Source organism: Rhipicephalus sanguineus, chromosome 11 (assembly GCF_013339695.2).
Source record: "Rhipicephalus sanguineus isolate Rsan-2018 chromosome 11, BIME_Rsan_1.4, whole genome shotgun sequence".
Taxonomy (NCBI): Eukaryota; Metazoa; Arthropoda; class Arachnida; order Ixodida; family Ixodidae; genus Rhipicephalus; species Rhipicephalus sanguineus.
The window spans coordinates 111,278,795-111,293,336 of NC_051186.1; the positions used below are offsets into that span (position 1 = coordinate 111,278,795).

The 14,542-nt window shown below is 44.8% G+C and overlaps 1 long non-coding RNA gene across 2 annotated transcripts in view; it reads right to left on the reverse strand.

Annotated features, from left to right (window-relative positions):
- Positions 1-6,109: 6,109 nt before the first annotated feature.
- Positions 6,110-14,542, reverse strand: part of LOC119374690 (uncharacterized) — a 90,413-nt gene continuing 81,980 nt past the window's right edge. For both annotated transcript variants that reach the window (XR_007414501.1, XR_007414502.1), the window contains 3 exons: positions 8,798-8,894; positions 6,356-6,390; positions 6,110-6,283 (listed from right to left, as the gene is read on the reverse strand). This is a non-coding gene — a long non-coding RNA (uncharacterized LOC119374690). The remainder of the gene's footprint in view (positions 6,284-6,355; positions 6,391-8,797; positions 8,895-14,542) is intronic.

Consider the following 14,542-nt stretch of genomic DNA (forward strand, 5'->3'; position numbering starts at 1 on the left):
TCTCTCAAGCCTGCATGCGTATCATAGACGTGACCGGCAATCAAGAAATACGAAGACCAAAAAAAAAACGAGATACTTAGCTTGGTGTTTAAAGGGACCGACAGCTGCCCAGAATATGAAATGAGTTGACTCCACTGGTGTAAAGATTGTCCGTCGTACTGACTCAAACGAACCCTGTTTTTTTCGTGAGAGGTGGATTTATATTGTTATTTCTTAAATGAAAGTGGCGAAAAATGACCTGTGGCGCCTCTGGCGGCAAAAACATCAACGATCCGATGAAGACGGCCACATGACCGTTGATTACTGTACGCGGTCGACGATTTTTTTGTTAGCACTGAAATACTGTTCGTTTCTTTATATTAAAAGGTACTACTCCATAAAAATGTGCACACATGCCTGCGGTAGTAGTATACATTAAAGTGGCGCTGCCTTCGCGTGACGTAATGATCCCATGCTCGTCAGCGTGTCTTGAGCAACTTTTCAGCGTGCTCATGCAACCGTGCACGCAGTTTCCAGGAAGCAAAGATTTTGGAGCGACATAGTTTTGCTACCTATACTTTCTCTCAGAAATGACGCGCGCTGCTACTCGGTGCGGCCGTGCATATGCACAGTTACGTTTTCGATTACTTGGCTTGGCTCGTGTATAGAGAGAGTAACGACGCCGGGAGAAGCCACCCATGACACAGGCGCAGGCAACCTTGGGCGCAGGCACACAGAACGCTGTACAAATACCGGGAAGGTGTATAAAGCCACACATCTCATTGTAACAGCTTGCTATTTTCAAAAATGGTTGGAAAGCTCAATATAAAGGTGCTTAAGCATAGTTACAGTAACTCCTGCGAAAGCAGAACAACGACAGCTTTCACAAGGGCTAGCGGCATCGCTATCCATTATCAGCGTTGCTGGAGCAAGCCTCCATGCGTGTTTGGAGCCTTTCAGATCGCAAAATACTGGTTATAAAATAACTACGTGCTTTTCGGATAAACCACTGCAGCTACAAGAGCTACGAAGGGTGAGCTTCCTGTCGCGCCGTAAAAAACTGGGTCGAGAAAAATCAGTTGTCGGTCCCTTTAAGGGACTGGCCATCGGAGGATGATGATCCAAGCACCGGATTCAAAGCTCATTTTCAGTTTCTGAATATTTTTTTTTTCACTGGTGATCGCCTTATGTGATGGAACGACACAAGCACAGATTGCTCGTTGAGTCGGCATGAAAATCATCCTGGACCTAAAATTTATCTCGTCTAAGAAATTGATCCCATCAATCGTGGTACCAGCGCATCTTCCCCAAAAGTGAACATGGGGTGAAGTGGTATGTGTAATTTATGCAATACGTTGGTGTGCTATGTATACAGTAAAACTTAGGTGATACGAATCTCGCGGGGTTACCAAAAATATTCGTATCATCCGAAATTCGTATCACCAGAAAACATGGAAAATTAGTATGCGACAAAAGAAAGTTGGCATACGTTTTGATTTAGTGTTTCTCAGGGCCTCAGTTACGTCAGGAACGCCTCTGAATGATTGCCAGTAAAGTTTTTAGACGTCAAGGATCATACTTGTACTCGTAGATATACGGTGCATGCGTGCGTGTGTAATTAATGGACCAGATATGTTGTGCTCCGTGACCGCTGGTAGCCCCTTCCTAATCTTACTCCGCTCTTTTGCAAGGCACCGGAGTACTGCGGCGAAAGTGGCTTAAGAAGCCCTTTGCACACGATAGATAGAGGCCAAGCTCCTTCGCCAAGACCGTCCGCTTCGTCTCTTGGAGTCTTCGTCCACCTTTAATGGGACTTCATAACGGACCCGCAGCCCAAGTTTCAGTCTTGTGTCATAGAACGTCTGATTGCCGGGACGTGGCTTGCATCGACGTGTCAGGCACGTGTTAACATAGTACAAAGACGCTGCTGCCTCGAGCACAGGAGCACGCGTGAACGCGTCGGGGAAAAAAAAGCGCGACGTCAACGTCATCTGTAATCTAAACGCGAAGGCGCATAAAGGCCTCCAAGGTTCGCGCGCACTATCTTGGAGGCAACAACGCACCGTTGATGGTCGCGCAGAGCGCATGCCCGCGCCCGCGCGAGACTGCCGCGTCTTCTGCGACAGCGCAGGCAGCACCTCTTCGTACCTGTGCGCTAACGTACGCTCGTATCAAACGTCATGGGGCGCAAATCGGTTCGTAACAACCGAACTCCAATACATTGCGGGCTAATGGGCCTTGGCCGGGACCACAGAAAAGTCGGTATCACCCCGAAATTCGTACGAGCCGTGATCTTATCACCGAAGTTTTACTGTATGTGCTGCAATGAAAATGTGCAAAACCATCGGTGGTTCATCGCACATATGTCGGTTCTTCCTCCTCACTCAATAGGGCTGAATGGACGATGTGCGTCCTACCTCTTCAAAGACGAAAAATGATTAGTTCAATGAAACGTTCTTAATAAAAGCAGGACCTTCGATAATTAAGGTACCGCTTGTTTAGTTCATTTTTATTTTTGTCTATTGATTGCTATTGCACTGCAATTTGAATGCTAAGCTATAGAAAATGTATGAATACCTCCCTGATAAGGAAATTTAACTTCGAACTACGAGAATCCGCTCTATCATTTCACGTTATCCTTACGTGACTTGCGATCAAGCAGAAGCGAATAACTTCACCTTCCCTTAGGTGGAATATCACGCAAAAATGTCGTCAGTGCTGCGTTCATTTTGTGATCCGATATGGAGGGATGTCAGTGCACTCAGGTATTCCGTATACACTATTGTTTTCTTCTAATGGACATTCATAACAGTCTTTACTGCCATGGCAGGGAACTTCTTGCAGAGCATGGCTAATCCTTTTAAGCTCTGTAAGCCTTGTAAGAAAGCTCAAAGAACAATCGCTCGGTGCAGGGAACGCGTTCGACGAGATGCTTTTTTTGTTCGTTAGACAAAACCTGGCGTCCTTAGCCGTACACGCTTTGAAGAACTTTGTGAAATACACCGATAAAACTTCGCAGCAGCGCGAATGCATGGACTCTAATGCTGCTAGCGCTTCTTTCGAGTCATTTTGCGTCCACGGATTGTAGATGACTCTTTTGTGCACCTGTAGCAGCCTAAACAGAAATATCGCATGTAAGTCCCGTAAAGTGGATGAATACTCGAACTCCCGTTGGCTTGGTGAGAATCAGTAAATGGTGATTGACTATATTCTTACGTTGTCTTGACACAGAGCTAAACATATTAAACCTCACATTAGTCGTGCACAGGTCAATAGATGCTTGTTTTCCTCATATGATGCAGGTGCGGCTCAGGAAATTGAACCTTTGCTTGACCTCCTCATGTGCTGTTGCAGCGCCTCCGGGATTCGCCTACCTGTGACCAATCAACGATGGTGTGTGCTGATGTTTTGTGCTATGTGTGTGAGAGAGAGAGGGAGACTATTTATTAGAAAAACGGAGATTTTTACCGGCGTCTGTATACCGCTGGCATGCTACTCTGTGTAGGGATGGGTAACGGGTTTGACAGACTAAAGAAGAGAGGGAAGGAAATAATAATAAAAAGACAGAATATAAAAAATGAATGCGCAAGTGAACCTCATAGAAATATCTGCAACGAGTGTGTCTGGCAAGTGAAGCCTTTGCTGTATGAAATAATCATGCAATCATTAAAGCTTTCCGACTAGGCCAACTTTTGACAGGTAATTAAACAGGGACTGTAAAACGCGTCGCTGTTTAGAGGGGCCGGGCACCGGGCCTAATATGTTGTGCAACGTTAAGTGATCGTCACAAATCATGTCCATTTATCTATCAAACAATGCTCTCTCACCGCGGTACGCGGAGCAGTGGGGTAATATGCGCTCCACTGTCTCTATGCCGCCACAGTTATCACAGCAGGGAGTAGTGGTGCGCCCTATGCGTCACAAATAATTGTTCGTGTATGCCACGTTCAGTCGAAGACGATGGTGCAGCGTCTCAAGTTGGCTAGGAAGTGTTGGGGAAATTTTCGCTCTCACTTCTTGGTCAATGCAACGCAGGTAGTTACCTTGTTGGAGCGGCAGATTTCAGAGGCGGTCATTTTCTTGATAGGCCTATTTTATTGCGATGTTTGAGGCGTCAACTTTAGTAAAAAAATATTCTTCTGAAGTTCCGGTACTGGAGTCCATTTCGGGCTGCTTCATCCGCTTTATCGTTTCCTGAAATACCAGCATGGCCATGTATCCATTGGAACTTAATGCAATGTCCATGAATCGTAGCCTTGTGACGAAGATAGGCGATATCAGATGTTGCACTTTGATGATTACCATGCTTGTGCCTGTTCCACATACTTTGTAGGACTGCTTTAGAATCTGTAAATATCGCCCATGCTTTTGGCAGTTGCTGGCGTATTATAAACATATGAGCGTCTTTAATGCCATATAGCTCAGCTGACGTAGAAGATGTCGCTCTCTCAAGACGATACGAGAGGGATTTTTTTGTCGAGGGCACACAAATTCCATATGACGATAGACGTTGGGTTGTAGAACCGTCTGTTAATATGTGCGTTTCGGCTGTGTATTCTTTATACATATACTCCGACGCTATCTGATGAATTGCTGCTTGACGCGTCAAGATGATGTCATATATTTGGGCGTTCTGTGACGCCACAATGGCGTCACTTAGTGACGTCAATACGTGATGATGATTTTTCATTACTCTTGTTCACTCCGCAGCGGTCGTGTTTTCCCGTTTGATGAGGCATCTAAGGCTTTCGCCCTAATATTCCTGGCACATTGGTCATCTGCAATACTGTCATTTTCAAAAGATTAGCATTTGCTTTGCGATGGGGGACGAGGGCGACCAAGAACCTATGTTTATTGGAATTTGTATCCCAGGCCACAGGACCTAGTTTTTTTATGTACATTTTCGAAACCGAATTTTGAGCTCAGAGGGAGACAAAAATACTTCAGGCTAGAAGCAACATGCTTCTAAGCTTTTCTAACAGCATTTGGAGGTCGGCACGGTCACCCAGTACAACCTAATCCGTCATGTTGCCCCTGCTTTAGATTGAACTTCCCATATATAGGTAATGAAAATATCCGTAAACAGGGTGGGTGCTCGAGCCGACGTTTCGACAAGTGAACTTGTCTTCTTCAAGGCTGGAACATTCGAACCTTGTTTACGAATTTTTTCATCGCAAGCTTTCACTTTCTCCTTTCTGCCGTTGTTCCATATATATGTAGTTATACTTGCAAAAACTTGCGTGCTCTTCAGGTATGCGAACTATGACAGCCTCATTAGGTGCCAAGGCCATAAGGAGAAACCAACTCTAGTATGTGCAATTATTAAACACTCTAAAAGAAATATAGGTCGGGACATGGATATTATCTTCTGTGAATAACCTACTCCTTTGTGCATCAGCGCGTCTTGAGCCATTACCGGCAGCGTTACCATTTACATTAGTATTATACGCATAAAACATCCTTCATCCTGAGGAGGATGGTGGCCGGTTCTATTTTCGACAACGTTCAGAATGGTGTGAGCCGATAACATCCTGAGCATGAAGTGTTTGAAGTACGCTTAAGAATTCATTGGAGCAGTCTAACAAAGGACACTTTCAGCGTCCTTGGAGAGTCCTACTTCTTATACTATAGAAATATCCGTCCTTCAAGAAAACTAACCAAATATTAAAGCAATCATCTGACTGCTAGATCACGTTCCCCTACGGCTTAGTCTCAATTGCACCTAGTGTGGAAAAAGAATGCTTTTGAGTAGGGATGCGGAAATCTGACAACGTGTACAAAAAGGCACATGTCTTTCTTTGACAGTGTAGGATACCAATCGCTGGCGTGATGTTCACATAGCGATATGTACATCACGAAATTGTCCCCACGTTAGCAGGGTTATTGCCATGAGCTAGGTCACAAACATTATTTTTATTGCAATATAAAACACTCACACTTCTTAAGTTCCACTTTACGTGCAATGGGCACCTTTTGTTAAAGCATGTAGCGTGATGTACTTTTACATAGGCTTCATTTTCCTCATTTCAAGCATTGCGCTCGAAGAATCGTTTCACTAAAATTGCGTAATAATTTTTCTTACAATATACGATGCAGTCTATAGGAAGGACATTTCGCTGTATCAATAAACTCATATTCCACAACTCACAATTTATTAGACGTATCTGCTTATTTGAAAGAGGAAAATTATAACAAAAAAACTGAATGAAGGTAATGGTGAAATTGGAAATGTGTTGTGTGTGCGTGTTGCAGAAATGGCTTGCGTATTGCTCTTGAATACTTCCTGGGCTGCCAAGGAGTGGATCTGCCAACAAAAATCGAAATACCAATAAGTAGTGTGTCAAACTACGATAACGAACCATTATTATATACATACTGAGAATAATGAAGGACGCTGCCAGAAGCGTGGATCTGAAAACAGTTGAAATTCACATTTCGATACAAGTGACCAACGTGAAACATCTGACAGATTAACAGACTTATGATAGTCATTGTTCCTTTTCTTCCAGTAATGCTGATTCGACAAAAGAAGAAAACAAAACTGCAATGTTGTTCTTGGACGCCCTCATTTATGAAGATGTCATCACTCAAAGGACAAAGAGAATTAGCCTGTCCACTTAACGAAATGCCAATGAATTGTAGCCATATTTCTGAGCCCCTCTAGAGCGCTTTTAATGAGGTTTGATCAGGCCTGACAAAGCCCCAAATATTTCACACGTGGGTAATGATGTATCTCGTTTCAACCTGTTCACTTCTCCGCTATTCTACGGGGTCAAACAATTGCGATTTCTGTCGCGCGCTATTCGTGCGTCTTAAGCGAGTAGTCTGCGAATAACTTGTGCACATCTGATTTTGCCGTAATTTCATATGCCTTTCTGCTGCGTTTCTGTTATTTTTATATTAAGAATGTATCAGTCCTACCATCAAGATAGCTACTAAGATACCCATAGGCGTGCGCAGGGTTCCCCATAAGGGGGCGCAAAGGTTCACCGCAGCGCCCCCCCTCACACTACTAAGTCAATGTATGGGGCAGATTTTGCGCCCCCCCCCCTCGTAGGTGACTAGAAGGGTCAATGCGCGGGGCAGATTTTTCGCCCCCCCCCTTCTTTGGTGATTAGGGGGTCGGCCGCCCCCTCTGCCCCCCCTGTTCGCACGCCTATGAAGATACCTACATATTGTCAGGAAAGCCTCGCAATTTGCCATATGCATTAGCCTAAGCCATCTGTTCATCATCACCATAGTCATCGGAGATTGAAGTCACATGAGCTTTTGAACCGCACTCCGCGTTTTCAAGTCCAGCGCCTTTGTGGATGCTTTGGCTGTTGACACTGCGACACTTATCGTGGCTTGACAGCTTTCAGCCATCGTTGCGCAATTCGCATGGTGTGATACCTGGTGCGATTCTACGCTTCGGGCACGCAATATGGGAACTGTTAACGTCGCCCCTTGAAGACGGGGTGTGTCTACAGACTACTTTTTTAACGGCTTCAAGCACTGGCGTGGCATCGTTGTAAAATATTCGACTGCCACGCAGAAAACCTGGGTTCTATTCCGGCTTGAACTCTAATTTTCAGTAACGTGAGTTTTCGTACCAAACGCAGTATTTTTCAAGTACACCGTCTGATGAGATAGTTCAGGCTTTTGAATTTAAAAAAAATATTCAGACGCTTTCCTTCTTACCTTGTTAAGCTAGTTGCTTTTCGCTCTTTTAGAACTAAGAGTGCTCTAACTTGGGAGTCTTTGAGTGATCACACTCGTGGTCTAACATGACCACGAGTGCGATCACTCAAAGTTTTTCCTTCGTACGTCACATGCCTTGGGGTATCAGTCTCTTCTATTATGTTATCACCAATATAGAGACATAAACACTGCAATAACTCAACATCCGCTACACGAATGAAGGCGAAAATGCTAGAACTTGCACGCTTGCATAGAAACGTGCAACTTTTAGATGAGACACCAGGTAATTTAGTATAGTGCCTGGGCACATATTAACGCAATTAATATATAAAAGGAACACACACAGGAGGACTGCGAACTAACAGCGGACAACACTCGGCACTTGCTGCGCGCTCCTGAAATACAAGGAAGGACACTCAAAAACAACGCACAGGTACACACAGAACGCGCGCGCACTAACTGTTACGGTTGTTACTTCTTCGTGTTTCAGCAGCGTGCTACAAACCAGCGCTCTTAGACTTCTTGTGCTCTAAAACTGTGGCGTGTTGAGTGACCCTTCCGCGTCTCTTGCCGCGCGGTGGCATTAGACGTATTGTTAACTCGGCGTTCCACATCATCAGCGGATGCAGAAATAGGCCACTTTTTAGTGCGCGTCTCAAGGGAAGCTTTCAAACTAAAGGAAAATGTAGGTGCGTTGCTCTAAAGTGGGCCTTCAGGGCAACCTCGCGGGTTATACTGCACACATTGAAGCACCTCCGAGCTCTGCGTGCCATTAGCGTTAAATGGTGTATGTAAATAGCTCACCGTCATGTTGAACACCCGGTGGCGCGATGCCGACTTGCCTAAAGCAGCGCGCTGCGGAGCGAGGGGTCGCAGGGTCGGATCTCAGTGTCGTGGTACGGAATATTTTTGTGATTTCTCTTTGTGACTTTTATCTATATATACATATACATATATGGGACATAAAGGCGACGGCAAAAACCAGCAGTGAGTGTCCGTATAATTGCTATTGCAATAATATTTACCTTAAGATTGGTTCATGCGACTGACTTAAGCAACCTGAAGGCAATCAAGGTTCATAACTAGTTTTCCTCTAGAAGTTATCTATTTTTGTTTGGCATCATCTTGAAATACATACCCAGGTTTGCTTCTGGTCATTTGCATCGATTATCCTAGTTCCCAGATATCGTAGTGCGGTTCCGGTGGTGGGGTAAGTGCTTCAACACAGACTGGAGCTTGTAGAAAATTGAAAAAAATAAACAGAACAGTTGCTACCACCGTCACAGTTTTAACGCAGGGGCGAAGCAATAAATGCCATAGCAACAAGTCAGAATGTTGTACGAAGCTGGACCAGCAGGTTTAAGAGCAGTATCAAAAGTAGTAAACACGAGTGCGCTGCGTGAGCAGCAGCGCTTCAGCATGGCAAGACCCCTATGAGAGAGACCAGGCGACCGCGACAAGCCGGTCGTAATATAATGGGGCTGACGACAAGCTACTCATGTGGGCAGACCACTTTAGGTCGCAAAGCTGCAGTGAGTAAGGCATAAGGTAGCTCGAAAAGCAGCTGCAGCTTTGAAGAAGGAAAGTCCGCGAGTTGAAATGTCGGCTGCAGTGACACCCCGTGTTCACAAATTTTTAACCTTTATTTTCTTGCACATCAGATAAGGTTACATCAGGCTTGTACATCACCGGTTACATAGGATCAAATTTATGAAACTTCATTTAAAAAATAGTTGTTTCGCCTGACAGTAATATAGCTAGCTCGTTCAAACAATCTGTCCATTTTCAGCTAATTTTTAGGCCCACTGCCGGATGAAGACCTATCCCGGTGAAATCAATGTCGCCCTGTTTTGAGCGAGGTGACTCCATTTTATCCCCGCCAACTCCTTCATTAGATCGCTATATCTACCTCGTTCCTGGCATCTATCCCATCCCTAGGTATCTACTCTGTTTTTATAACTGACCACCAGTTGTCTGTCATACGCATAACATGCCCGGCCCAGGTACAGTTCGTTCGTTTAATATCAACAAAATTATCAGCTACCTTCTTTTTGTCTGACGAATTTTACTGACTTCTGATCACTGAACAGCCAAGCTGTTCTTGGTCGAGCCTTTCATGTCCAGGGATCCGTGGCAACGCTTGGGGACATCATAAACGGCTTTGCGCTAGACACACTGAGCGAATCCCACTACTCACTACTGGTTCACTAAAACGAGGGGTACAGTTAGCCCAATAATCGGGTATGTGTCACAGAAATCTGTGCGCCCTCTCACAAAACTATCATCATGGTAAAGGCGTATTTGCCACAGATATTGGGGGAATTCTACTACACCCAACTTACACCAAAAAAGTAGAAGTCAACAGTTAGCAAACGAATTCCGTGCCCTTTACCAATGTCACACACCAATGTCATGTGATAATTTGTGGTTATAAAGCATGCTGGCTATACTACCACATCAAGGCTTAATAAAGAGCGTTGAATAAAGAGCAGTGATGCAAATATCGCATCATCTTAAGCGAACGCTTCTTTGTAAACAGGTGTATAAGAGTAGTATAGTCAAAATACAATAAAACACCCTGCCACCTCAGAGCTTAACAAAGAGTGTTTATTAAATGCAGTGACACAACATATATGAAAAACTTGCAACAACATAAAAATGCGTTAACCTGAGGAAGGGATCGCCACAAGCTTCGCTGCTTCATCGGTGTGCAAGAAGCGGAGCTGGTTGATCGTTTTTTTTATTTTTGCGGCTACCACTTTCTGTTGGAATGCGCGCTATGGGGTCCTTACCTTTTCCTCGTTTTTTTCTTCTTATCCTCCACGTTTCAGCCGCTTGCGTTAGAACTTGAAGTATGCAACAGTTGTAAACTTTTCGACTTGGTAATCGCAGTCATATCCGATCTATCCCACCTTTATCACTGTGCGAACGTCGCATTCAGGAGTAGGTTCTGCTACCAGTATTTCACAATAGTATGCATACGCTTTCACACTCTAAGTGCTGGATGCCAATGGCGCATTCCTTTCCCATTGCAGGGCTGTTAATCATTAGATTTGTCTATGTTACAATATTTATTGCCCTGCTTTAAGGTATTCTCTCAATAACGCATCAATATTTTCTTTTTATTTTGTCACTGTCAATGCCGACGAGCCCTATGTCATCTGCAAACCTTAGGTTGTTGAGATATTCACTGCTAATCTTAATCACTGTTTCTTCTCATCCCAGTCATTTTGAAAGTTTATTTTTCGACTTGCACTGAATATCATTGCTTCATCGTATATTCCTGCTGAGCATATTCTCGATCGCGATATTAGTGCTGTTGTGCAGAAGCAGGTACCTGTGGAGTCCTTGTAGATTACATATATGTGTTTCAAATATTCCTTTGCAACGCAACGCATCGCAAGACTGCATGCATTCCCACTAAGTCGAATGCTCTTTCAGTAGAAGAAAACCATATAATGAAGTCTATTTTCTTTTGCACTCAGCAGAAATCCAATCATTTGAAGGATCACGTGGCTGTATAGGTCGCTACTCATACTCACTCACGATAATTTTTAACCCGAAAGTGTTTCATGCCGCCGTCCACCAAGATTTCACTGACATCATTTCCGTCACGAATGTGACGTCGGTGAAATGCACGTGAACAGATGACAAAAATAAGCAGGAATACAAAATTTCGTTTTCTTAGATCCAGGGTGTCGGAACGCAATGTTTTTCGTTTCGGTTTTAGTTTCGTTCCACCGCAAAAAGTTCCGTTCCGTTTCTGTTCCGGAACGAAAAAAAAATGTTCCGTAACGGTTCGTAACGTTTTTTTTTTTATGAAAAAATTTCAAGCTAAAGTAATCATAAAAAAACATTTGATTTGTGATGTAGTTACTTGCCTTCCTCCTAAGAAAGAGGGACAAGGGTAAAACACGTTCTTCAGAGGAGCGGAAGTAACTGTACGATGAATTCCTACCAACTAGCACAAACCAGTATACCCTTCAAAGTCATAGTATTTATTTCTTCCAAATTCAATCACAATTTTTAGTGGGCTCAGTGCTTTGTGTCAAGGGAGTGAGCACGATCTCAGCTGCAGCACGTCACTGAGCGCACTCTGTGATGTGCGAGACCGCTGTTTTGATAAAAAAGATTGCCAGGCCTGCGCGGAATGCGCAGCACTGTCACAGCGAAAGTTGGAAGAGCGGACTTTGTACAGCCCGTTGTAGAGTCTCCTGAGGCAGCTGATACAAGTACACATGCAGGGTACCCACTACGCCATAAATCATCGTAATTTTCTGAAGTACCGAAGTTCCCACTATGTCATTTTTCGTGATTCTTCGGAGAATCGTGGTAGCTGCTACACATCTGTAAGGCATTATGTGCGCTTTGTGCTGTGGCTGATGACGATGAATTATGGCTGAGCACTTTGCAGTAGGTGGGAAGCATTAAACCACACACTCTTTGCGGAATTAGCATTGTGTGATGGCTGGTTGTCGTTTTACTCTTCTGCCACGCTGTATTACATATGTTAAGACGATTCCTTGCCCGACACGACGCCTTTATAGAGTATTTTTGCGAAGGAGTTATAAGCACCAGCGGGGCACTGTGGTGGAAGACTCGACTGCCACGCAGGGGGCGCGGGATAAAATCCCATCCAATCCTATATATTTGTTTCTCATTTTATTTTTTCTTACTTCACGCGATAGTGGTCGCGGACACGGGCGGCGGCGGACAACTATGGCGCCAAAATCAGCTGTTCTGATCTCATAAGAGCCTTCGCTGTAACAAACTTCAGCGCTGACAATGCCCTCTCCACTTTGGTCTGCGTGACAAGCCCGCAAAAGTCCACTTGCTCTAATATCAACATCTCTGGTTGCCACTGTTTTCGTTTTTCGCACAATTTCAACATTGCTTTGGAATTGCTGCCTGAGGTACACGTTAATACTCTACCCTGAAATATGCTCACATTGCATGAGCTCAGTTGTTCCGGACTGCGAAGTTTTCTCGTGAACCGAAAAACGATTGAAAGAATTTCGGTTTCACTCCGGAACGAAATAATAGATAAAGTTTCGGTTACGTTTTCGTTCCGGTGAAAAATATCGTTTTTTTCGTTTTTCGTTTTCGGTTTTCGTTCCGTTCCGACACCCTGCTTAGATCACATGGGTGTCGAGCCCACGACCTCTCCTTTCACGACGATGGGAGTCGGACGCTTTAGCCGCTGCGCCGCCGGCTATCATGCTGAGCTTTATACCTGTCACATATCCTTCCTTTCACAGTGGGGGGTCGTTGCCTTCGAGAGGTGAAGTACTGCATCGTTTCGCTAACCAGCACCGACAGGGAGCCCTTCGCTAGTCTAATCGCTGGGCCCCTAGATCTCAGTGTTCCTTCGTTCAACACTAGCTTCGAGGAGTCCTACTCAGCGCCGCGGTGACTGGCTAACCGATTTCTGCTCCATAGCGTTTCAATACACTTTCAGCGAGTGCCTCGTTGCAGTCAACGACATGTCAGTGGGCAGCGCGTGTCTCAGCAGGAATGCAGCGGGACGCCTTAGCGCGTTCACGGCTCAAGATAGGAGCACCGCCTGTCGCGTTCCTGAAGCACTGTGGGGCAGTGTATGCATCATCAGAAGTGTTGGTTACCCATTTACTGGAGAGCGCACGCCTTGCCGTTTCTCTCCTCAAAGGACGAGGCTTTCCATGAGCACATATCGAGTACTAGTGCTATGTGCTTGTTGATGCATCTTTGCGCGGCATTCACCGTGCGCTGTGTCCGAGGTTATCTTAAGTACTTCAGCTACCACGAAGCTTCAATTGTGATAATTGACGTCAGTTGTGTGGATGGAGATGCGCCACCAGGCAACAACGTAAGTGCGTCAACATGAAGCGGTGCTCTAGCCGCCAAACACCAGCAGAAGTTACTTTAAATTATTCAATCTACAATGAGCATGGATCAACTTTTGGAAAAAAACTTTTCACTTTCCTATTATACCAATTCCAATGATGGAGGTATGACGGAGAATGAGCCACGATTTTTTTGATAACGAAAGCTCTTATCAGATCACAACGACAGTGGTATAGTTGTACGCCGCTGCAGCCGCCGGCGGTCTCCGTAGCCACTATCGCGTGAAATAAGAAGTAAAAAATAAATAAGTAAGGAATATGCAGGATCGAATGGGATTTGAACCCGGGCCCTATGCGTAGCAGTCGAGTATTCTTCCACAGAACCGCGCTAGGGCTCGTAACTCCATGCAGAACGACCCTATACAGGGGTTACGTCGGACAAGGAACCGCGTTGCTATGTGTAACATAGAGTGGCAGAAGACTAAAATAGGAATCAAGTGTTACACAAGGCTAATTGCGCAACAAGTGTGTGGTTTAGAGCTTCCCACCCTCTACAATGTGGTCAACCATAATTCTTCATCGTCAACAGCCACATGAACCATCACATAAATGCAATAATACCTTACATATGTGTGCAATGTGTACATATCTCAAGTGCAATTGTTTTTGTACTTTGTGTGGCAAAAATAAACCAAACGAAACCAAACTTGCTTATCCAAATAAAGATGAATAGCATAGTGGATGCTTTCATACTTCACAAAAACATGGTTGGTCTCTCCGTTGTAGGAACCGGCACAACACAAAAGGAAAACATAAAGGAAAACCAAGCCTTGTGGTAGATTTGTGGTAAGGGCCGGAGAAAGAAAAAAACGCAACGCGAGTCATGTCTCCTGGACCAGCCGCGATTTTTCTGGCGGCGAGTGTAAGCGGGGAACGCGGTGTTACAGCCAGCCGAGGCAAAGGCGCGTCGCAGGGCTACTTATTATGGACAGACGCTACCAGCGACGTTGAGAGTTGTTTTGAGGTAGCCACGTAGCGGTGTGTTAAGGTGTAGACAAAAT